The 24,681-nt window shown below is 49.8% G+C and overlaps 1 protein-coding gene across 2 annotated transcripts in view; it reads right to left on the reverse strand.

Annotated features, from left to right (window-relative positions):
- Window positions 1-24,681, reverse strand: part of LOC146839550 (apolipoprotein L3-like) — a 139,967-nt gene that overhangs the window by 89,191 nt on the left and 26,095 nt on the right. Inside the window, exon 1 of one of the 2 annotated variants that reach the window (XM_085651613.1) lies at window positions 2,868-2,955. The exons of the other annotated variant lie outside the window; for it this stretch is intronic. The gene's annotated coding sequence lies outside the window, so the exon portion shown is untranslated. Of the gene's footprint in view, window positions 1-2,867; window positions 2,956-24,681 lie in introns of those variants that run through there. 2 annotated transcript variants of the gene reach the window in all.

Here is a 24,681-nt window from a genome sequence, read left to right on the forward strand (position 1 = left end):
TGCTGTGGTGGCGCAGAGTGATGCTGTGGTGGCGCAGAGTGATGCTGTGGTGGCGCAGAGTGATGCTGTGGTGGCGCAGAGTGATGCTGTGGTGGCGCAGAGTGATGCTGTGGTGGCGCAGAGTGATGTTGTGGTGGTGCAGAGTGATGCTGTGGTGGCGCAGAGTGATGCTGTGGTGGCGCAGAGTGATGCTGTGGTGGCGCAGAGTGATGCTGTGGTGGCGCAGAGTGATGCTGTGGTGGCGCAGAGTGATGCTGTGGTGGCGCAGAGTGATGCTGTGGTGGCGCAGAGTGATGCTGTGGTGGCGCAGAGTGCTGCTGTGGTGGCGCTGAGTGCTGCTGTGGTGGCGCTAAGACATGCTGTGGTGCCTTTGGGCCTCGGCATCAGCAGGTATTGAAGCAGGACCTATTAAGCACTGCTAAAGCCAACTAAAATAATCCATGTGATCATTTCTTAAAGGAAAGCCTAGGGATGGACAAGAGCTGCCCCTGTGTCAACCCTAAGATATGTGAAAAGCTCGTGTCAGCAGCTTCGGCTGAACATCCCATCACCAGCCACAATTCAGCGGTTCTGTGTGAAGCTCTTGTACAGTGGAAGTGAAACGGGGGGGGGGGGGAATTACATCCCCACTACCAAGGTCCAAATGAAGTGCAACATTCAAGAACATTGACAAGTTCAGGCTGCACCACAAATGGAAAGCGATTAAAACATGTGCCTGCAACTGATACAGACAAGTACCATCACACACATTTCAGAAGACAAACACCAACAGTGATTTTGTGATTAAAAACAAATCTCTCTCAGGGCTAATGAAACGACAACAGGTCACAGGCGGCAAGTTGAATGGACTTTAACAAGTACTGAGCTTTCCAAAGTATGGAAGATATTCTATTGCAGGTGGCCCGACCACCTACTACAGTCGGTCCCCATGCTCAAAAGCCAAGGCGGTGCACTGCACTGCACTCCACTGCACTGCGCTGCGCTGCACTGCACTGCTTTACGTCTGAATCTAAAAATAGCGGACGTATACACTCAAAAAGCACAAACAAACGAGAGATTTCACTAAACTCTTTCTACATAAAACCCAGACTGCAGTGCGTGGCAACATCTCCCCAACAACAGTGACTTAGTTCAAACAGCATCGCCAGCTCAGTTTAAGATGACTTGCTTTCAAGCATGAGAAAAACATTAAGTGGGCTGTACGTTATTAGAATCCAATTAAACCAGAAAGCACTTAGCTTAGGATCATGGCCAAGGTACAGTTTGTAGGACTAGACTACACCCATTTAGGTACACCCATCAAAGCATTAAAAAACAAGCATTTACAATGCAATGGTCTCGGCCTTGGTAAAGTTAGAGCTATTGGCATTGCTCATGACATTATTTTTGTTTGTTTTTGTTTTTAAAACATTTAAAGAAACGGCATTGTTATTTACAATGTCAATAGCTTAATCACTCTCAAATGCGAGACCTATTGCATTTGCACCCACATACAGAGCCACCTACACACACACTGATTAAGCTATTGACATTGTAAATAACACTGCTGTTTCTTTACATGATTTAAAAACAAAAACAAACAAAAATAATGTCATGAGCAATGCCAATAGCTCTAACTTTAACAATGCCGAGACCGTTGCATTGTAAATGCTTGTATACTTTGCTCACAGAAAAGCAAGATGGACTCAGCCCACAGACTATGGGGCTTAAGAACTGGCTACTGCCGAGTGGGTTCTAAGCTGGTTAGGTCATCATATTACAGTTGTTGCCTGGTGGATAAAGCATCTATGACTGGCTTTGCACTACAGAGCAATCTCTTCGAGGTTGTAGGCACCTTGATACCAGTCTCCAATCTGAAGCACAGAAGTAAACACCATGCAAGTATATGAAACGCGTCAGATCACCAGTCCCATGGGCTGTGGCTCTGTCTTGTGGAAAATATTTCCTCTGATCTAAAACCCTTGAGTCAGTAGCCAGGAGAGTTCAACTCTGACCCTTTGGCCAATTTAGCGGTGATCAACAATCACTTAGGTCACCAAATGAGATTACAGGAACTGGATCTCCCTTTAGGTACCAGAGATTTCAGCAGCCTGGGAAACGGAACTATAGCCCTTGGCAGGCTACACCTCCCACACACCACCTCCCTCCCCACCTAGCCTAGCATGTTACACATGCCCCACTCAGACATCTGCAGAATACATTCAATACACGTTGCTTCTACAACTGTAGATTCTGGCCTCACATCTATCACCAGTCACGGGTATGCGCCACAGCTTGAGGTCCAATAACCACCATTATACTCACTCCAACCACAGCAGTAAGACTCTGCCCATATCCAGCTAATGTTTCCCGTACTGCACCCTAGCAGTCACTGCTCATCGTCCATAGCAATAGGTGCTGCGCCCCCGCCCAGCAATCGCAACTCTATGGCCTAGGCCTCTCCAGTCATTGTTTTATCAATCTAAAACCAGCAATCTCAGTCCGTTAGCCAGTTACGCTCCCACTATTCCATCACTACTCAACAGTCAATCACCATGTCCCTCACAACAGCATAAAGTGTTCGCCCTCCATGCCCAGCAACCACGGTTCTCACAGTGGTCAGCCACCGCAGCCGACTCTTCCTGAACCGCCATTGTTTGTATCCATGTCTGTCACTCGCCTCAGCAGTCAGCATTAACCCTTGCAGTGGCCAAGCTTTCCTCACTAGTCACCGTCACCAGCTCAAGCCACCACAACTATCACACACCCAGCATAACACCAACCACTGTTATGTGCAGAGAGGCCGGATAGCCACCACCGTTCTCCTTCGCCCCACCACTCAAACCTCAGAATTTCTCCCCCACCCCCCCGCAGAAGCACCCCCTTACCGCACAGCCCCCCGCCAGCCGTGTTCCTAGCTTCAACTGTTACCGATCTGCCTGCCCTCGCTCGACTCTGTCACTGCTCTGTCCTCACCAATCAAGCCTTTTATTGTGCAATCACTAACAAACACACACAAAAAGCAAAGGTCTATTTACAGAGCAGACTTGGACGTCTGATCTGGCAACCACGGGACGGCGACAGGAATAACAAAAAAACATTAAAAAGAAGAAATAAATAGAATTGGAGCCATTTAGCTGCTGAAATAGAGGAACGAGGTGGAACACAAACTCAAGTACTTTCACCCATCGTCGCCCACAGTCGGTACTCATTTTTCTTGCAAACATCACAGAAGTGTTTACTCACAAACTTTCTCTGCTGCGCCATGCCTGGCACACCTCCGCCAACACCAGCTCAAGCCACCACAACTATCACACACCCAGCATAACACCAACCACTGTTATGTGCAGAGAGGCCGGATAGCCACCACCGTTCTCCTCCGCCCCACCACTCAAACCTCAGAATTTCTCCCCCCCCCGCAGAAGCACCCCCTTACCGCACAGCCCCCCGCCAGCCGTGTTCCTAGCTTCAACTGTTACCGATCTGCCTGCCCTCGCTCGACTCTGTCACTGCTCTGTCCTCACCAATCAAGCCTTTTATTGTGCAATCACTAACAAACACACAAAAAAAGCAAAGGTCTATTTACAGAGCAGACTTGGACGTCTGATCTGGCAACCACGGGACGGCAACAGGAATAACAAAAAAACATTAAAAAGAAGAAATAAATAGAATTGGAGCCATTTAGCTGCTGAAATAGAGGAACGAGGTGGAACACAAACTCGAGTACTTTCACCCATCGTCGCCCACAGTCGGTACTCATTTTTCTTGCAAACATCACAGAAGTGTTTACTCACAAACTTTCTCTGCTGCGCCATGCCTGGCACACCTCCGCCAATCCGGAACAGTTTCTTCTGCAACTGAGCGGTCTTAAGCGTTCTTGGCGAGTCTCTCGCCGGCACTTCACCACGACAGCAAACACTGAAACATGCACTCAAAAAGCAAAACTAAAAGTTTCAGGAGCCCGAACTTACGGCGAAAGTCTCCAAGGAAAGGCGCTTCCAACTCCTGTTGCCCTCCCACTCGGTGGATCTCATTAGACAAGCCGAGGGCACCGGAAGACACCACCGCCTTTCTCCGAGGCAGAGCAGAAATGCCTCGGAGAAACGCAGCGTCCATTTCGGATTCGGGGGCGTGTTTGTCTTTTCTCTCCTCCAGCCATTGGCTGGAGGAGAGAATGAGACTTCTTTCAAAAAACACGCCCCCCGATCCGAAAAGGACGGGGCCTGATTGGAGTGACGGGACCTCTTCTCCAATGGCTGGCCAGCATTGAAGAGGCCAGCCAATGGAGAACAGGGGAGAAGAGGGGCGGGTTCAAGCCCCTCTTCTCCAAGTCATTAAATCTCTCGACTTCCGGTTCTGCCTTCGGCAGACCGGATGGTCCCGAGACCTAAAAAGATATCCCCTACTATTCGCAAAAGCTGAATGTATAGACAGTATTTTCACGTGGGTTGATCTCTGTTTCAACGAATAAACATCCTCAAAGAGAAAAGTCCTAAAAAGTCAGTAGTGTCTGCATAATGACACTGCAACCTCTTGACTGCAGAAGGCCATGTTTTAGACAAAAAAAAAAAAATAGATTCGTAGGGTACATGTTTTCAGACAGCTTTTGTCGAACAAAAGCGAAATCGTACAAAGGGTACCCTGTTGTACCAGGAATACGGTTAAAACAACTGGTAAAAAGGCACCACACAGTCAATAAACATCATCAGAAAATAGAACAAGCATTTGAAATGCAATAGGTCTCGCATTTACGCAAGCTTAAGCTGTTGGGATTGTAAATGGAGTGGCTTTTATTTATGTTTTAAAAACCTAAATATAAATAAAAGGCATTGTCATTTACAGTGCCAATAGCTCTAAATCGTGTAAATGCGAGACCTATTGCATTGCAAAGGCTAGTAAGATTACACAGTGGCAGTTACCTCTGTGTAGATATGGTTCAGCCACACTTTCCATTGAAAAAGCAGTCCATGACGGATGTGCTCCTAATTTGGTGCTTGCATAGTGCATGCATTAGGGGCCGACTTGCTACATTTGGTGACGTTCTGTGCAGTAGGAAAAAAAGTTAAGGTGGTATCAAAATGATTTTTTCCCCATGTTAGCTACAAAGGGAAATCATTCCTTTGCAGCCAAACTACATCCGAAACTGCTGAATGGACTTACCCTAACGTTTTCATGAACGTAGGACTCCACTCAAGGTGTGCTTTTCGTGGTTTGGTGTACACCCATTCTAGGGTTTTTACGATATTAGCATTGCGAAGGTTTGCTTTTTTCGCTTTTATCTAGCGCCCACTTGGACAATGGGCAATAGAGCGCTTTACACTTTACCTCCCTTGCACTTTAGCCAGGTCGAGATAAAGTGACTTGCCCAGAGTCACAGGATGTTGAACAAGGCCGAGATTCCAGCCCACTCCCCCTTTCCAAATTCGGTAGCCCTACCCCTAGGCCCAGTGTGGGCTGGTACTGTCCAGTATGGAGTACCAGCACCTTTTTACTTTGAGAGTGGGAGTACCTGCACTTCTCAAGAGTGATATAATACTTTTAATTGAAGAGTAGCTGTACTTCTCAGAAACAAGCAGGTACTCTGGTACAGGGTACCTGCACTTCTGTTTTTCCATTTAAAGCACTGCCTAGGCCTAATCCCCCTCTGCAACTGAAAGTATTTGTTAATGTCTCTTTGTTTTCTACTTGATAAATTAGCTTTCTGCACATTTATATTCATGAGTGTGTAATGATCAGTGCCAGCACTATTCTGTATAGAGTGAGTCAGGGTCACCTACAGACTGAGCCGATGCCTGAACTCTAGGAAAGTAGCTGGGCTGAGAAATGCAGGGTGTCCTGTCAGGAGGCGGGGCCTGGGAGACCCACAACAACTTACTCCTGAAGATGGCGCGGTGGGGGCCTGGCGCTTTCCCCTCTCCTTTATACTACCGAAAGTGAGATGGGGCGACAAATTTATCGAGGCGAAGAGATAAAATCTTAGTTAAGGATGTTCATTGTACATATCGCATTGTAACTGTGAAATTCCGGCGCTGCTCATTTTAAGCATCATTTTAAATTTCCGCAACGCTATGAAAGAGTGAATGATAGGTTAGGACTCTTCTGCAAGCGTTGCCTGCCGCCTCTAAACCGTCACTTCTACCTGGTTACCTCTCGGATACACAAAGAACTGGGCTACGTGGGGGGCTGTGAAGAACGGAGCGCGCGCTGCACCTCCGATGTCCTGGGCAACGGCCTGCCCGCGTCCTTGAGCTCCCACCACTATCGCTTGCCTGTTTCACTGTCCCTTCCAAATGCAGAGGATCCAGGAATACAAACAAAATCTATTTAAGGGTTTTTTAAGCGCTAAGAACTGAAGACGCCATGTGCTTATCTGTGTGCCTTTGAAGGAGTCGAAAGCACAGCCGCCGTCCGCGTTCTGGGTACAGAGACCGGTTTTAATACATGCAAAGGCCCGGACGGCGGGATAAACGCCTCTGACAGGCTCCGCCGCATCCCCAGAAGTGAAATTTGAATTATTAAAGCCGCCTTTGTTTATTAAATCGAGCCTCGACTGAAGAGATACTAACAAGAGATGGCAGGCGAGCAGAGGCAGGATGTGTTCCGTCTCGGCGGTAATGGGTGTTTTGCATAAGACGGTGAGTGGGGGGAGGCATGCTGTACATGGCCTGGGGCTTTAGTGTGTCCGTGGAGATAATGAAATCACAACAGCGACTGGCTGCTGCGAAGACGCAGCGAAAGCTGAGATGGAGCGTGCGTGAAAGTCAGAGCGCATTGCCATGAGCGTGCACATCTGGCGAGACCTAAAAAGACTCACTATGTAACCACCAAAGTAAAAGGATGAGGCGGGAGCCCAACCCGCGTTTCCCACCGCAGACCGAGCTGTTCTGGAAGCCTTCTCTGGGCCGCTCTGAGCGCGACCCGAAAGTCAGGCAACCTTGCCCGGAACATGGAGCGCACGGCCGGAAGTGTCTGGGGCTCCTGTAAGCTGAGGGAGCCCCGCGTGTAGGAGAAGAGAGGCGGGAGCCCACCCTGCACTGGTAAGCAGTGGAGGAAGTCCGGCGGGAGCCCACCCCGCCTTCGCGAATGCCGCATGGTGCAGCCGGAGCAGGATTTCAGGTGGGGCTCCTGTGAGCAAGACGGAGCCCCGCGTGTTGCTGCAGTGACCAGGTGAAGAGGCTAGTCCCCCCCTGCCATCAAGGAGACCAGCCGGGGAGCAGCGCAGAGTCCCCACAAGAGCCGGTGAGTGGGGTGAGGCATGCTGTACGTGGTAAGCACGCCACGCCTGGACAGGAGATGTGTAAGCAGCAGTCGTGATAACGCCGCGAGCCCTACGCGTGCACATCTCCTGTCTGTTAAGCTTCGGCACAGACAGTTCATGTGCACTCGTACGGCGTTATTACAACTCCTGCTCGCACCATACACGTGCACATCCCCTGTCCTGCAAGTTAATCTAACGCCGTCGTATGCGTTCACGAATGTGTTCACAACTGCAGTCCTTTGCGCGCACATGTCCGGTCCCCCTTCCAAAGCAAGTCGACATCAATCAGATCTCGCTAGCGACAGCGCTTCGCGCTGCGTCGCTAGGTGAGACCTAAAAACGGGTTGAGGGCACACTCCCTGTAGAACTCAAACAGATGTTTCTATTAGCATTCTGGTCGTAGTGGTTACCTCTATCAAAATCAATAATTAAAAACGCAAACTCAAGTTTGGTCTGTGGGAGAGGTGAAGCGCCTGTTATCACCCAAAATCAGTGAAGCTCAAGGCGAACAGGTTGCAGAAACAGCTGCACTTTTCAAAGCTCTGCAGCACCAAAGATTTCGACACAGAGCGATGAGGGCACACGTGATGAATGGTTTCATGTGGAGGCGGCAGGGCCGGCTCAAGAAATGATGTGGGAGCTGGTGATGATGGGGTCCTGCGCTCCTTCAGGTCTGCACCGAGGCGCAGTGGATGCGGTCTGTTAACAGCACAATAGGCAGGGAGGTGGTGGCCGAGAGGCCCCCTGAAGAAAAGAATCATGCAGCAGTGATGGTCTGATCACTGGCCACGGGGAGGGGTGTGCAGCAGCACACACCACGGAATGAGGCCTGGGAAATCAGGAGTTCTATGTATTTATTTTTTTCTTTTAAAGAGAAATACAGATAAAACAAGCATTTACAATGCAACGGTCTCGGCATTGTTAAAGTTAGAGCTATTGGCATTGCTCATGACATTATTTTTGTTTACGTTTTTGTTTTTTAAACATTTAAAGAAAGGGCATTGTTATTTACAATGTCAATAGCTTAATCACTCTCAAAAGCGAGATTTATTATGCGAGCATTATTTGGGAAGTTTGGCAAATCCATAATTATGAGGAAAACGCTGCAGCTGCAGAATCGCAAAATGCCTACAGTCATTGTGTATCCTGCACAAAGCCACAATTGCTGTGAGTGGCGGTGTGGTCAGATTCACTCTGAAGCACGGCCACTGGGAGTGGTCATGCTGGTATGCAAATGCTTGACAGGTATAGTGCAAAGAAAGATACATAGGAGAAATCATGCATAGACTACTGGCCGCTCACATATAGTATGAAGGGACTGAAAACATAAGGGGTCAGGGCTTAATACGTCAGGTTGACAGATGCCATCTGGGGGTGCTGTCATTGGAAGATGACACACTTGCAAGCTGGTGATACAATGTGATGAGCAAAAAGCAATCATATGGACTGTTCGTGCAATAGACAAGCCCGGTGTGAATGGTCAGTCATGGGTAGAGGTCATGATTACAAAACACTGTCAGGTCCAGTGTGATGGCTAGGAATGAGGATTACAGGCACCAGGCTGTAAAATCTAATAAAGTGGAAGGACCTGTTAAGGGCAACTAACGCATGCTGTACTAGGCTGCCAGACTCATAGTTCATAGACAAGAGAGGGAATTAAAAGATACGGGCAAGCACCCTGGCCGGTCTGCACGAGCAGAACAGATCAACCTCTGTAAAGGATCCCTGGAAACATTTCCATTATGGAGGAGGCCAGGAGGCATTACTGCGCATGTGGACACACAAGAAGCAATCATATCTGCCCCCAGGAAGCCAGAGATGAACGAGCACACTCTGGGAGGGATGTGGGCTAACCCGCTACATAGGACGGTGATCAGTAGGAGGAATGCGCTCAAGAAGCTAGTCAAAACAAGCATTGGCCGCGCAGCAGTAAAAGTAACGCGGCCGTGCAGCCGTGATAGCGAAATTGATAGCGATCGCAGGGACGCGCTCTGTGGTGGGGGAGGGGCGGAACGAGACGCGCTGTAAGGGTGCCGCGAGGAAAGCCAGATGGCTGCTGTGCGCGTGCTCGCACACGTAACCGCAAGCTTGAGGCCAGCAAAAGAGTGTGCTCGGACTTTTAAAAGCCCACTTACTAAATGGCTCGCCAGAGCAGTGCATGCACTGGCTCAGGCGAGACCTAAACGTGGTGATTCTCTATGGTAAAGATCTGAAGCTGCAGGACAAAATTTCGAAAGTCACCTCGGCCTCTCACCACTCTCCGAGACTTAGAAAACAAATTGAGAAATGTCTGCCTTTCGAACTCCTGAAAACTGTGGTAATCTCATTAGTTCTGACAAGGATCGACTACTGCAATAGTGTGAGAAAGTGGCTCTGTATATACTGTTAACCCAATAGGTACAGGGTGTACAGAGTCTACAGTCCCCAGAGGTTTGGCAGAGGTTAAAGTTAGATATAACCTTACTCTCTAAAGTGGTAGCTTGGTCGAGCAGTAAGGCAGTATCAGAGGACAGTGTAAAGCATTTGTTGTACACACTCAGTCAGCAAATGGTCTCACACACTCAAGAACTGAACTCTAGGCCAATGGTTTATATAAAAAATATATGCCAGTTTTATTTTAGAACCAACAATTGGCATTAAAATTTACTTTCTCAGAATGAGATGCTATATATGCAATTGACTTTTGTAAAACAGTTACAAGTGGTTGCAATAGGCAACACAATTTTAAACACAATAATGCATTGAGTTCAATGGAAGTTTCAAGTTATTTGCAACAGATTACCTTTAGGATTACTTTTGGAATTCCAGGACTGGATCCTAGATTCAGTCCTGGGTCAGTTCTTAGAATCAAGTGATAAAAGTAGACTTAATTTACTGTGGTGATTTTTAGACAATATTTTGCTATTCTAAAAGTTGACACTTAGAAAATATTTCAAAGAAAACAGTCAATGATTTCCTATGGAAGAAAATTCAAGTTGCAGGTATAGCATCTTCTCGGTACTTTTGTAATCCAGTACTGGGTACCTAGACTCAGTACTGGGACCTTTATCCAAAACAGGTAAGCAATTACGTTTTCAGAAGTTATACGAGTTTTTAAGAATATTTAAAGTTTGCAGAAATTGACACTTAGAAGAAATTTCACAGAAAAACAGTCAATGATTTCCTATGGGAGGAAATTGGGTTACTGGTAAGTACAGTTGTAAGTATTTTTCAGAGTCAGTGCTGGGCACCAAGATCCAGCACTGGGAGCTCAACTAAGAGCAGGTGAGTATTTTCGTTTTCGTTACTCGGCTGATTTTTGGTGAATATTTTAAGATTTGAAAAGTCCACACTGAAGAAATTTCAGGAAAAAGCCAGTCAATGTTACCCTATGAAGAAAATAGAGTTATCGGTTTAAAGGTAAGTACTCGACTGGCAGAGTTGAGGTTCTGGGCATAGACTCAGGGGTCCCCTAGGGTCAGGTAGGTACAGTTGGTTCACCCTCAGCGGCACTAGGGCGGCCGGGTGCAGAGAGAGTTAGGCCCAATGTTATCCTATGAGGGATAGGGGGGCCTTGGTTGGTGGCTGCTGTCCGGCAAGCCACGCGGCTGTGGGAGCGGGGCTCCTGGTCACTTACTCAGGGCAAGTGGGGAAGTAGATAGGTGTAGACATTGCACTGCCAGGGCCACTCGGGCGGCTGGGTGCAGGGTGCTTTTGAGCCTTGGGGCGCTCAATTGATTTCAATGGGAAATCTCCGGTTTAGAAAAAGACCGCAAGCTCGGGGACGAGGGTTCTTCAGGTGCCACCACCACTTCGAGAGGTAAGTTGGGTAGTTGGAGGATCGGTAGGTACCCCGGGATTGGGCACAGGGGGCCGCGGGGCACCGGGTGCCTTTTGGTGTCGGGAAATCTTACCCTCTGTTGATCGCGGTTTGGGGGGGCACCTTGTTCAGAGGCTGCAGGCTTCTTCAGAAGTGTCGAGGGAGGTCCTTGGGTGCCGGACTCGGGGTCACAGTCGCCATGGGGTCGTCCTTGTGGTCTTTGTTCCCTCCGCCACAGGCCAGGCTTGGCTGGTGCAGAGTGCGCTGGGTTCGTGGTTCCGGGCTGCTGCCAGGGATTAGAAGTAGATTTTTAGTAGAGCCTCTACTCATGGGAGTCCCAGGGGTTTAGAGTCAAAAGGTAGCCAGGTCCTCCGGGGTTTGTGCGGTTGCTGGCCACAAGAGATGCAGGGTTGGAGCAGGATCGACAGGCCGGTAGGGCTGGGGCCAAAGCAGTTGGTGTCTTCCCCTTCTTAGCCAGGGCAGGGCAGGGCAGGGGGGGGGGGTGTGTGTGGTGTGTGTGGTGTGTTGTGTGTGGTGTGTGGTGTGTGGCCCTAGGCACCTGATTGGCAGGAGTCCAGGGCACACTCAGTAAAAGTACATTCAGCAAACATTGGGGGCATACCATGCAAGAAAGATGGCACTTTCTCACAAATAGTCTTTATCTTAATATCTCGGTCAGACTAAAAAGAAAACCTACAAACTTGGCAAAATGCATCAGCACGCTCTCACCTAAAGGGGTCTAGATTTGAATGTGCAAAGGGAGCCATCAGGGCACTTCACTGACTGGCTTCTGGTAAAGCAGTGGAAAGTTTAAGGCTCTGTGCACAGCTGTTAGGGCCCTGCATGGGAACGGTCCGGTATATTTCAGCAAGCACTTTAGATGGTACACTCAGAGCAGGACTCTTAGCTAGAGCTCTGCAAAAAATCTTGTAGTTGTTCATTTTAGGAAAGCGACAGGGAGGCGGGGGGAAGTTTCTTTAGATCGATGGGTTTGCTATGGAATTCCTTGCCTGGGAAGCTTAAATCCTCCACCCGTTTACAAGATTTTAGAAAATCTTTAAAAACATGAATCTTTCCTTCAAACTAGGAAACGTCAAGGTTTCAATACCTGTCTGGTCTTCACAGTGCCTAGACGCCTCCTGACATTAGTTTGTGCTGAATAAATATTTTAATTCATTCATTCATAGGTGCCTTCTAACCTGGTTCCTCCCTCTTCTCGTACACTCCTGATTGAACCCCGAGTGCCCTCTCACATGGTTCATAGTGACCACACAGTCATCCGCTCCACTCAACACGTATGCACAGACGTCACCCAAAGATTACACTGACACATTCCTTATGGGTGAAGAACTGCTGCAGGTTTATTTCATACAACATAAGTATGACGATAGAGTGGGTTATCTTACGGGCGATCCAGGGCAAGCAGCCCCTCGCTGCTCCGCCCGCCTTGCGAGCCAGCACGCACAGTGGGTCGATGCCCGGCAGTGCAGCACATTCTTTTCAGATCCTCCTTTGGATCACGTGATCTGTCTAATACTCCCGCCCCTTTTACAGGGGCGGAGCGTGTTATGGCACACCCCCAGTTGGTCAGGCCCCCCAACCGCCCGAAGGACTAACGGGGCGCCGTCGCGGTCTTCCCAGAACCTCCTTCGGCTCCCGGACCTTGGCTCGGGCACCCTTACTGTGCCGGACAGGGGTACCCTTACTGTACCGACTGTCGCAGAGGTACCCTTACTGTACCCTTCTGCCTCCAGATCGCCCTGTAACTCCGCCACAGCTCTGGGGAGGCACCCGTCGCTGCCAGAGCCCCCCCTTCCTCCCTTCGCTGTTATAGGTGCCCTGCCCCTGCGAGCTGGCTTTAGTGGGCTAAATTATGGGTTCTGTTCTGTAACCCGTAAATAACAGCAATAATTTGCAACTTACTCAGAAGCACAGGGCAAACTCACAAAGGAGATTTCTACAAGAAGCGAATTGACTTCAATCCATCTGTGCCCTTCATTCCTTGAACATAATTTTATAAACAATGGAAGAATATGTTCTCTGCAGGTAAAGGTGGATGATTTTCGGAAAACAGAGTTTCTTTCCTAGCACGAAGCAGATTTCCTTTTCCACTTTGTCTGAAAAAGGTGCTGTATTGATAGTGTTTATGGTCCCCGAATTCTGCTGCTTCGATGTTTGCATGATTTCTAAGCAGGGCCAAATATTTAAAGCTGACTGCTTATATGGACGCCTTTTTCATGACTCCGGATAAAGCCAATATGACTGGCTGATTAAAAGTAGAGAATTTGCTTCTGAAGGATACATATCTTTCAGCTCGGGGAACAAAATTCGTGAACGTTTTACACTCCCTAGGCTACAAGGAAAGACTGAGCGAAACAGAGCAACACCTAAATCTGTTTTTTAGGCTGGGAAATATGGCATGGGTAACAAGGCATTGGTGAAATTGGCGTTTATGGACATGAAATCCTATTGTGATTTTTCAATTGGGCCACATTGGGGTCCTTTCTGGCTTAGAAGTGTGTTTCCAACAGCTACAGCACAATAACAAGGTGAAGGTACGTGTGAGTTAACTGCCGTCCCTGCGTTTATAAACACAAGCTGACATCACGGGTATCTACTGATGGGATGGGCCCTTAAAAGCTGTGAACATCAGACAGTAGGGGGGCAACAGCCTCTGTCTTTGTACTCTCACCCAGCACACGGGCAACATATGCTCACTGTCCCTGGCTGCTTCATGTCACTGTCTCAGAATGGTGAATGCCACAACCTTAGCTAGTGACAGCATTATTGGCAAATGATCCGTTGAGACAATCTCACCTTCCTACAGCATGCTAATACAAATCAATGAAAATCGATAAAACTGCTAACTCTGCCGTATTTACCTTTTCGGCCATTAACTCCCTGCTTTTGCTTCCTTCCACATTGTATTAATATCCTATTGTTTACTTCAGAATGACCAATATCCCAGCAACATCTCCTTGTTTTAGCCTATCTGCTGCCAGAAATGACCTAGAAATCTGGGGATCGATCTTAACTAACCAGAAAATACAGGTTTTATTGAATATTTTTGCAAATTAAGTTACATTAAATTAGATGATGGAGTCTTATTCTAGCCTCGTTGTTCAATGGTTCATATAACTCAAATTATTGCAATATTTCGGTTCCTTCCTACTGTTTAATTTATTTAAATCAAAGTTTATCTCCTGAAGACGACATGTAATTTGAACTAATATTTGTAGAAAAACACTCAGCTTCAATAATTAAATTGACTCAGCACCTCCTTCCCTAATTCAAAACCTAATGCTAACCACAACAATTATGAACCTATGTGCAAACGCACAGAAATTATTTATCGTTTGTTTAATGTTTGTTATATAATGTTGTTAGTTAATGTTATTGACTGATACAAATTGAACTGCAATTTCTTAGAAATTATTTCGTAAAACGAGGTAACCTTATCTCACCTTTAACCATAACTATTTGACCAAAATATCGTTAAACTTGTTGACTTCGGTTTAATTAATTTCACAATGGTGTAATTTCTTTTTATAATTGTTTATTTCAGCAGTATGGCTTGCTGTCACCTTGTGAAACATCCTGTGTGGGTCCACAAGCTCTGTATTCGAATCTCTCAGTGGTGCATAAACATATTATGTTCTGCTCCTAAAAGATTATGAAATCCAATCCCACCTTTGTTATGTTATACTAAATTCGTAGGGCACACGTATCAGATTGGTTTCCTGGCGCTACTCTGAAACCGGTTAGAGTGGTAAGTTACTCACATGCCTGTCTAACTGGCCAAGTTTAGGAGTTTGCGGGAAGTCATGAGGTCTGTGCAGGACCTACTCTCTGGAGGTGGGGGGTTCCAATGTCTGGGACCTAGTGTGATAAACTTTGTTCCACCAAAGTGTTTCCATTTAAAGGATCCCTAGGGAACACCACATGTAGTTTTAATCTTGGGGTCGTGACGTGGCCAAAGTGAACACTTCACGTCAACCCATTCATATCGTAGATAAAAGAGAGCGTTTTTTGTTTGTTTTTTTGTTTCCAAAACAAAATTACTTTCGAGATTTTCACCATAACCACTTGATGTGCCATTGGCTTGACTATTTGGCAATGTCCTTTTCGAAGGAGCACAGCTCTCAGATATCATTCACCCAACACAGGGCATCTATGAGCGACACAAATATTTACAGCTCCTTGTGTTTACTAAAATGGACCCGATCCTTAGTTTCCAGAACACAATGCACTTAAATGTCATCTGGCCCTGGTGCCTATCAAACAATTGTGATCGCATCTGTCACCGTCATAAAATAAATACACGAACTTCAAAAGGTCGCCGAAGAGGCAAGCCAGGCTAAGTCTCGGTAGACCATGTCACTCTGGGCTTTACCTTGCCTCCCTGTGGAACAGGGAGAATAACCTTAGAGATGTTATGTATGACACACAAACCCAGGCCTTCCGCTTGTCTCCAAACAGCTCAGGCTGATGACTTTCCTGTATAGACTAGCTGCCACTATGACTGTGAGTTGAAGAAAACATTACACCAGCTGTTTCCGAACAGCAAGGCTAAAGATGAAAGGCAGCAGCATCTCTTGACTGAAGCGTGCAACTCACAATAATAAATACCTTCAAGATGTTCTGTATGACCCACAAACCCAGGCCTTCAGCTTGTCTCAAAACAGCGCAGGCTGCTGACTTTTCTGTATAGACTGAGCTGCCACTATGACTGATTTGAAAGAAACATTACACCAGCTGTTTTCGAATTGCAAGGCAAAGGAACGACTTACACAAGAGGCTGGTAAAGCAGTGGACACTGATAGATGTTGCACTTGGCCACACAAGAACTCACACAATAGGTCAGCCTGCCTGGCCCAACGCAGGCAATAACCGAGAAATCACACCTCCTTCCCGGCCAAGAGCCATTGACGGATCTCTAATAGTGTGGGAGAGCTGAAGATTGTCCTTGGGTAAGAGTGAAACCCATCAAGTTTAACAATGTATATGTAGACTCGGAGTCACACACTGCACAAAAGGTCAACAAATTGTGACACCTAACAAAACTTCACTGCAGTTTAACAATAAGTGAACCATGGCCACCAGAAGCGGCTTCCGTGAGATGGCCTTCTCAGTAGAGGGCGTGGAGCAAGCACCTCCACAGCAAAGTGCACCACCCTTCGCGCAAAAACAGGCCCGAGAATCTCGCAGAGCATATTCCAAATAGGCAAATCATACTGCGTGAAAATGCAGGATTCGGCAGCATATTCATTTGCTCCTTTGTGCCCCCTGCCACAAACCTCCCTGTGCAAGAGTGACAGCACCATCAAAATCCAGCGAGAGGAAAAGGGTGCGCCTGGGTGGAAGCATCTGCATACTGAAAAGAAAGGCCAAAGGACTGAAAACAAACAAGCACCTTTGCCAGGTGTAACACCCACTCTGATCTACACGCATTGCCGCCAAATAGACAAGAACAAGTATAATACCTATAAAATCTCTTTTCCAAAATAGCAACATTGCCAGAGTCGCAATGTTAGGGGTGACCCCCCCAGCAACATAGCGCTGCCTGCCTTAAGAAACTAATTAGCCCGCAAAAAACGCCCTAAACTCGCTGCGAAGGCTGCATCATCCTGGTGTTCCCCTTTGGGCCTCCCATCCAAGTACTAACCAGGCCTGACCCTGCGTAACTTTCAAGATGACCCATGAACGTGCAAATTCCAGAGAAGCTGGCTGCGTGCGAGGTTGCCTGACTACAGCCTAATCACAATCCTCAGCAAGCGCAAAGGGGCCCAAAGAGCAACACTAACAAGCCTCGCAGATTTCCCTGAGCCGACGCGTAACATCGTCCCCCCCCCAATGGCCGATGAGGGGTAATCACATTAGAAGTTGAAGGAGGGAACTAAATAGCAGCTTGAGTCATTGGAGGAGTTATAAGCGGGCCCCCGCTGACACTTTCCAGCAGTCTATTTAGTCTGAAGACTACAACCCGACACTGCCTCAGATATACTTCACTGAGGATGCAATTACAAGGGAGTTTATGTTTCAGGCTTATATATAGCGCAAGCGCCGAGCGCTTTACATGGGCACCAGTTACATTACCCAGGATATATTCCTTTGAATAAAAGAACATCGGGCTCAAACAGGTCATCTCAGATTGAAAGGTCGGCTGCCCTAGCCTTACGCCGCCCTCGCCCACTAAACAAGCTACTGTTTAAGTTGCCTGCTGCAACGGACGTGTCCCAAACAGACTACAGAGTGCGCCTGATGTAAATAGGTCAGTAGGTCACTGTTCCCTACAAGAGGCATCCCTTTGTTACTTCCCATTTGGAACTTAAAGTCGTAATATTCAACAGTGAGCTATAACGTTCATCCTAGACTGCATACACACCGCAACGCATACACCACTAGAACATTGATTAATGTTGCAAAAGGGTTAACTAGGCACGAAATTGACTCTGAGCTTGTGCATTACCACACCAAGCAACCCTAAACTACACTGCCCACCAGTAGGGACGACACGAGACTCCCACACTTAGAGTCCTCCGGCCCAGGCAACACCTACTATACACCGATTCACACGCGCACTCAACCCAATAATTCGCAAGGGCTCAAGGAAACCAACAATAGCGCCACACAATAGACACAGAAAGGAGGCATACCACAAGTCTCCTCCGCTGCCCCACCAAGCGGTCACGCATTCGGGGGCAGTCAACAGCGCCTTTGAGAGAGGACGCGCCGGCATCCCAGCGATGGGAACTCATTAAATTATTTAACGGTGAAACGTACCATGCAACAAGCAATACGGCATTATGTCCACGTTTAACATCGGTAAGCGCATGCGTTGGATTATGAAGGCGAAATGCAGCATGAAAGAGGATGGTATGGGATCGTTACAAAAAGGGGGGGGAACTGCTCGGGCTTATTTCATGGTAAGAACACACTCACACACAACCTACCCATGCCAAATTTCATGAGGCAACTGATGGTCGTTACAGCGGGCCCATGAAAACTATTCATTTACCGCTGCATATTCAACAGCCATCTATCTTAGCATTTAACTTCGAACAAGAGTTTCGTACTTGATGAGATCTTGAACAGTTATAAATGTATCACAGTATCCAAGTTAAACTCTAAAGTCACAGCTGTTCCTACACTCTCAAAACTTCTGACAGTATTCCTGTTTACCAGCGCTAGCATCCAAGGAAAACAATTAGCATAAGAACACATTCTTCAACCAACTGTGATTCTGAAAGTCGTCGCGCACCACTATTCATTTATGGAAGTCACTGGTGCCCGGAACCTCTCTACCTTGTTAGCATTTGCGTTTCCACAACGACCCTCGCTATGTAAAACCTTATTAGCCCCATTGGAGCCCGCATCTAACGCCTCAAATCAAGGTGTGCCCCACAACACTCGCTGTTGGACAGTGAACCCACTTCCGCCTGAAATAACATTGCATGCATGCGCACATCCTACAATTGAATCGCAGACCACTGTCGCCTACAGCGATGGTGCCGTTCCCTGCGCCATAGGCGTACACAACAACACCTGATATTTAATCTTTGTTAGCATCATTGTAGCCAGAATGTCCCTGCTCAAGTCCGTGTGTGCACTAAAAATTCGCTATTGTACTCGGTGGACCCACTAATGACCAAATCACAAAACTGACTGCTGGCCATCCCCGCTTATTCTTCACAAATAACCAAGGCAAACGTGGAGATGCTTAGCTAGAGGAAGACAGAACTATCTTCGCTGAGTATCCATAGTAGGGCCTATGCTCGCCAACTCAGGCCAGCAACTACTCGCCAAGCAATCTGGTACCAACATGCACCGGTTCCCGCACCGGTTTCCCAATGCGGTCCCCCCCACGCTTATCAGGCTACCCCTGACCATGCTTGCGGAACGCACTCACCGATCAACCTTGACAAAAAAGGGGACACCCTGCCTCCGCATGGAACCGCCGCCGGGCACTTCACTAATCACTCAAGCTGGGCGAGTAGCACTCAAGCCCCATGTGGCCCTAAGGTGTGGCGGCGCACCCCAACGGATTCTCGCCGCAGTGAACGCCGCAACTCCACTCCTGCCAATACAAACAGCTGCCTCCGAGACTGTAGTTGTTTGTTTGCAGCACCCCTCCTTGCGCCATGCCGCCGATCGCGCTCCGGTACTGACTACGACCACCACCACCACCACGACGACGACGGCGGCGGCGGCGCTGTTGACCGGCCGGAAATCTCGTGCGGCCAGCGTACAGGAAGCAGAGGGCAAACTGCAGGGGCAGGAGGCATAAATAGGGCCTGGCCCCGCCCAGCCCGGTGGCCCGCCTCCCCCAGCAGTGCCCATTGGGGCCTCCCCTCCCCACAGGCGCGGCCTCAGGGAGCGATGGACCAGGGTGGAGGGGGGGGGAGGGGAGGCTCCGACGGGTGGCCACTAGAGGGCTGCCCTGCTGATGTCCCCCTGCGTGGACCGCGGGCAGCGGCATTCCTCTTCTCCTGCACTCCTGATTGCACCCCTATGTGAACTTTCACATGGTTCATTACCCTTCTCATACAGTCGATTGCAAACCTACGTGCCCGCTCACATGGTTCATTCCTTCTCTTGTGCACTCCTGATTGCACCCCTACATGTCCTCTCACATGGTTCATGCCTCTCCTCACGCATTCCTGATGACACCCCATGTGCTTTTTCCACGTGGTTCATTCCTCTTCTCAAGCTATCCCGATTGCACCCTTAAGTGCCCTCTCGCATGGTTTATTCCTCTTCTCATGTTGTACCCCCATGTGTCCTCTCTCATGGTTTATTCCCCTTCTCATATACTCCCGATTGCTCACCTAGGTGCCCTCTCACATGGTTCATTCCTCTTCACGTGCACTCCCGATTGCACCCCTAGGTGCCTTTTCACATGGTTCATTCCTCTTCTCCTGCTGTTCATTACATGCCTACGTGCCCGCTCACATGGTTCATTCCTTTTTTCACGCACTCCTGATTGCACCCCCTATGTGCACTGCCCTCTCACATGGTTTCTCCCTCTTCTCACGCATTCCTGACTGCACCCCTATGTGCCCTCTCACATGGTTCATTCTTCTCATACAGTCCTGATTAGACCCCCAAGTGCCCTCTCACATGGTTCATTCCTCTTCTCATGCACTCCTGATTGCACCCCCAAGTGCCCTCTCACATGGTTCATTCCTCTTCTCATGCACTCCCGATTACACCCCCTGTGCCATCTCACAAGGTTAATTCCACTTTCCAGGCTCTCCTGATTGCACCCCTAGCTGCCTTCCTACAGGATACATTCCTTTTCCCATGCAGTCGATTGCACGCCTGCTTGCCCTCACACAAGATTCTTTCCTCTTCTCACGCACTCCAGAGTGCACCCTTATGTGCTCTCTCACGTGGTTCATTACTCTTGTCGTGCATTCGACTGCACCTGTGTGCCCTCTCACATGGCTTATCCCTCTCATTCACACCCAATTGCACCCCTACGTGCTCTCTCACATGGTTCATTCCTCTTCTCACACACTCCTGATTGCAGGCTTATCTGCCCACTCACATGGTTCATCCCTCTTCTAGATTGTGTGGCTGTGCATTCAACTTGTGTGTCTCTTGTCACAGTCAAAGGCGGTATGGTTGCAGCGATTTAATCATTTCTGATTTTAGGCTTGCATTAAACTATCACACTGACTGTGTTCCCCGATTCCTGTAATAGAGACGGTCACATAGAGAGTCCATTATAGACATTTATTTATGTATTTGAGGGACATAAAGCAGTGTCATAGTGCTTTGAACTTGTAAAAAAAAAAAATATTAGCAAAGCCAGTAGATTTTGCATATGTGAAACCTAGTGGCTTTGCCAATGTTGGTTTATAGTGCACAGTGAGTAGAAGTGTATCCCAGACTAGGTGGATAAGCGCACGGCAAAAAAAAAAATATATATACACATTGAACCTTTGTGAAGACATTGTACGATCAATCAGTTACTTGTAAAGCGCACTACTTACCCGTGAGGGTCTCAAGGCTCGAAGAGCAAGGTCTTGAGGAGTCTTCTGAAGGTGAGCAGGTCCTGGGTCTGCCGCAGGTGGGTAGGGAGGGTGTTCCAGGTCTTGGAGGCGAGGAAGGAGAAGGATCTGCCACCGGAGGTCGTTCATTGGATGCGTGGGACGGCTGGGAGGGTGAAGCTGGCGGGGCGAAGCTGGCGGAGCGGAGCTGGCGGTCGGGGGTGTAGAAGCTGAGTCGTCTATTGAGGTACGCTGGTCCGGTGCTGTGGAGTGCTCTCTGTGCATGGGTGAGGAGCTTGAAGGTGACCCTCTTGTTGACGGGGAGCCAGTGCAGGTCTCTTTAGGTGGGGGGTGATGTGGCTGCGACGGGGGATGTTGAGGATCAGGCGGGCGGAGGCGTTTTGGATGTATTGCAGTCGTTGTAGGTGATTGGCCGGGATTCCTGCATAAAGTGCGTTGCCGTAGTCCAGCCTGCTGCTGACGAGGGCTTGGGTCACCGTTCGTCTGGTTTCGGTCGGGATCCACTTGTAGATTCTGCGGAGCATGCGGAGGGTGTTGTAGCAGGAGGAGGAGATGGCGTTGACCTGCTTCGACATGGAGAGGGAGGAGTCGAGGATGAATCCTAGGTTGTGTCCGTGGGCGTCTGTGCTGTTACCAGTGTGGTCGGCCACCAGGAGTCGTCCCAGGCCGAGGGGGTGGGGTCGAGAATGAGGACCGCCGTCTTGTCACGAGTTCAGTTTCAGACGGCTGCTCCTCATACACTTGGCGACGGCCTTCATTCCCTCGTGGAGGTTGGTTTTGGTGGTGTGTGGGTCCTTGGTGAGGGAGAGGATGAGCTGGGTGTAGTCGGCATAGGAGATGATGTTCAGGTCGTGCTGACGGGCCACTTGTGCGAGGGGGGCCATGTAGACATTGAATAGAGTCGGGCTGAGGGATGAGCCCTGGGGTACGCCGCAGATGATGTCGGTGGCTTCGGATCGGAAGGGTGGGAGGCGGACTCTCTGGGTTCTGCCAGAGAGGAAGGACGTGGTCCAGTCCAGGGCCTTCTCCTGGATTCTGGCTTCTTGGAGGCGTGTCCTTACTGTGTCGAAGGCGGCTACCAGGTCCAAGAGGATGAGGACTGAAGTTTCGCCGTTGTCTAGTTGGCGCCTGATGTCGTCTGTAGCGGCGATGAGGGCTGTCTCGGTGCTGTGGTTTCGTCTGAATCCGGATTGGGACGGGTCTAAGATGTTGTTGTCCTCGAGGAGGCGGGCCAGTTGCATGTTGGCGATTTTCTCAATGACCTTCGCCGGGAAAGGGAGCAGGGAGATGGGCCGGAAGTTCTTGAGGTCCTTGGGGTCCGCTTGGGCTTCTTGAGGAGGGCGTTGATTTCGGCATGCTTCCAGCTCTCCGGGAATTGATGATCTTCCGTAGTTGGGGTGCGATGGCTGCGTCTGCTTTGTTGACTACGTGGTGTGGGCAGGGGTCTGATGGTGATCCTGAGTGTATGGAGTTCATGACTTTGCGTGTCTCGTCATCGTTGACGTAGGACCAAGTGGTCAGGCGGTTGGTGCAGGTGGTGTTCGCGGGGGGGGGGGGTCTGCCGTAGTCGGGGCTGTCGAGGTGTTGAAGCGGTCGTGGATGTCGGCTATCTTGCGATGGAAGAAGGTGGCCAGTGAGTCGCACAGGTCTTGCGATGGTGGGATGTCGTTGGTGTTGGCGCTGGGGTTGGAGAGTTCTTTCACTATGCTGAATAGCTCTTTGCTGTCGTGTGTGTTGTTGTCCAGGCGGGTTTTGAAGGAAGATCTCTTGGCTGTTCTGATGAGTTGGTGATGCGTGCGGGTGGCGTCCTTGTGGGCTGCGTGGCTGTCCGGTGTACGATCGTGGAGCCATTTCTTCTCCGGTATGTACATTTGGAAGTCTGGAGCGCTTTGTGAACCAGGTGGCTTTCTTGCTGGTGTGGTTGTTGGAGGGTTTCTTGAGCGGGGCGAGGGTGTTGGCGTAGTCGATGCACTGTCTGAGGTTGCGGGCAGCAGCATCTGGGTCGGTGGGTGGGTTCTGGGCGAGGGTGGAGGTCAGCTGGTCTTCGGTGACTTTACTCCAGCAACGGCGAGGCAGTTGTTGGGTGCGGTGGTGCGTGGTTGGTTTCTTGAAGGTGAAATGGATGCAGCGGTGGTCGATCCAGTGGAGTTTGGTGGTGTGGTTGAAGGTGACGTGGGTGCTTGTGGAGAAGAGGGGGTCAAGCGTGTGGCTGGCTGCGTGGGTGGGTTCGGTGAAGAGTTGTCATAGGCCGAGGTTGGCGATCAGGGTGCCGGAGTTGGCGTCGTTCTAGGTGGAAGTTCAGGTCCCCGAGGAGGATGTAGTTCGTGGAGGCGAGTGCGTGGGTGCTGGCGAGGTCGGCGATGGAGTCGCTGAACAGAGCCCGGGGTTCGGGGGGGGGGGGGGTCTGTAGACGAGTGTTCCTCTGAGGGTGGTGTTGGGGTCGGTGTGGATCGGGAAGTGCATGTGTTTGGCGGTGTTGAGGGTGTCGTCTGCGTGGGTGTAGACCTGGAGGGTGGACTTGTGGATGATGGCTAAGCCTCCTCCAATTCCATTGGCGCGATCCCTGCGGGTGATCTTGTAGCCGTCCGGGATGGCTATGGCGATGTCGGGTGCCAAGGAGTCGGTCCACCAGGTCTCGGTCAGGAAGGCAACGTCTGGGGCGGAGGTGTCGAGCAGGTCCCAGAGCTCGACGGCGTGTTTGCGTGCGGAGCGGGTGTTGAGGAGTATGCAGCGAAGGTGGTTGGGTCCGGTCCTTGGAGGTTTGGTGGTTCTGTCGCAGGTGAAGTTGCAGGTGTAGCAGGAGAAGGGTCCGGAAGCAGCGGTGGTCTCGGCCGGTGTTGAGAGCGTGGAGGGCGTTGGCGTCATTTCGGAATCTGGCGCTGTGGCATTTACGAGGTCCAGGGGTTCTGGCGCTGGGCGCGGTCCAGGTGCGGATGGGCGCAAACGGGCTTGCCAGCGGTGCGCCAGCAGCGCTGCCGCGCAGCGGCCGCCATTTAAGGCGGGGAGGGAGGATCAGCTGGGAGGCAGGAGCGGGGCGGCAAGGGGGCGGGCTGCAGGGGAGCAGCGGTGGGAATCAGGCGAGGGTACAGAGGAGAAGGGGGGGGAGGTGTGGGGAAAACGGGCAAGGCGCAAGTCAAAGAACTTTATAAAAAATAAAAATACAATTAAGCACACAGCAGTGGGAGACAAAGGCAGGAGGGGAGCGACCTGGCCTGCGAGCAGGGTCAGGGGGTCGCTCTCACTGCCGCGCAGCAGCCGCCATTTAAGGCAGGGAGGGAGGGAGGATCAGCTGGGAGGTGGGGCGGCAAGGGGGCGGGCCGCAGGGGAGCAGCGGTGGGAATCGGGCGAGGGTACAGAAGAGAAGGGGGGAGGTGGGGGGAAAACGGGCAAGGTGCAAGGCAAAGATCTTTATAAAAAATAAAAATACAATTAAGCACACAGCAGTGGGAGACAAAGGCAACAATGGAAACGGTATAGAGGACCAGGCAGCAAAATAACAGTACCGAAAAACAGTCAGTCAGACATCACGTTCTGAGACACAGCAGGGTAGAACTCGCGTCAGCAGCGGCGAGGCACAGGCACAGCCGGTGGAGCTGCGTGGCAGGAGGGGAGCAGATTGCTTTATAGGC

The sequence above is a fragment of the Triturus cristatus genome, chromosome 4_1 (assembly GCF_964204655.1).
Source record: "Triturus cristatus chromosome 4_1, aTriCri1.1, whole genome shotgun sequence".
Taxonomy (NCBI): domain Eukaryota; kingdom Metazoa; phylum Chordata; class Amphibia; order Caudata; family Salamandridae; genus Triturus; species Triturus cristatus.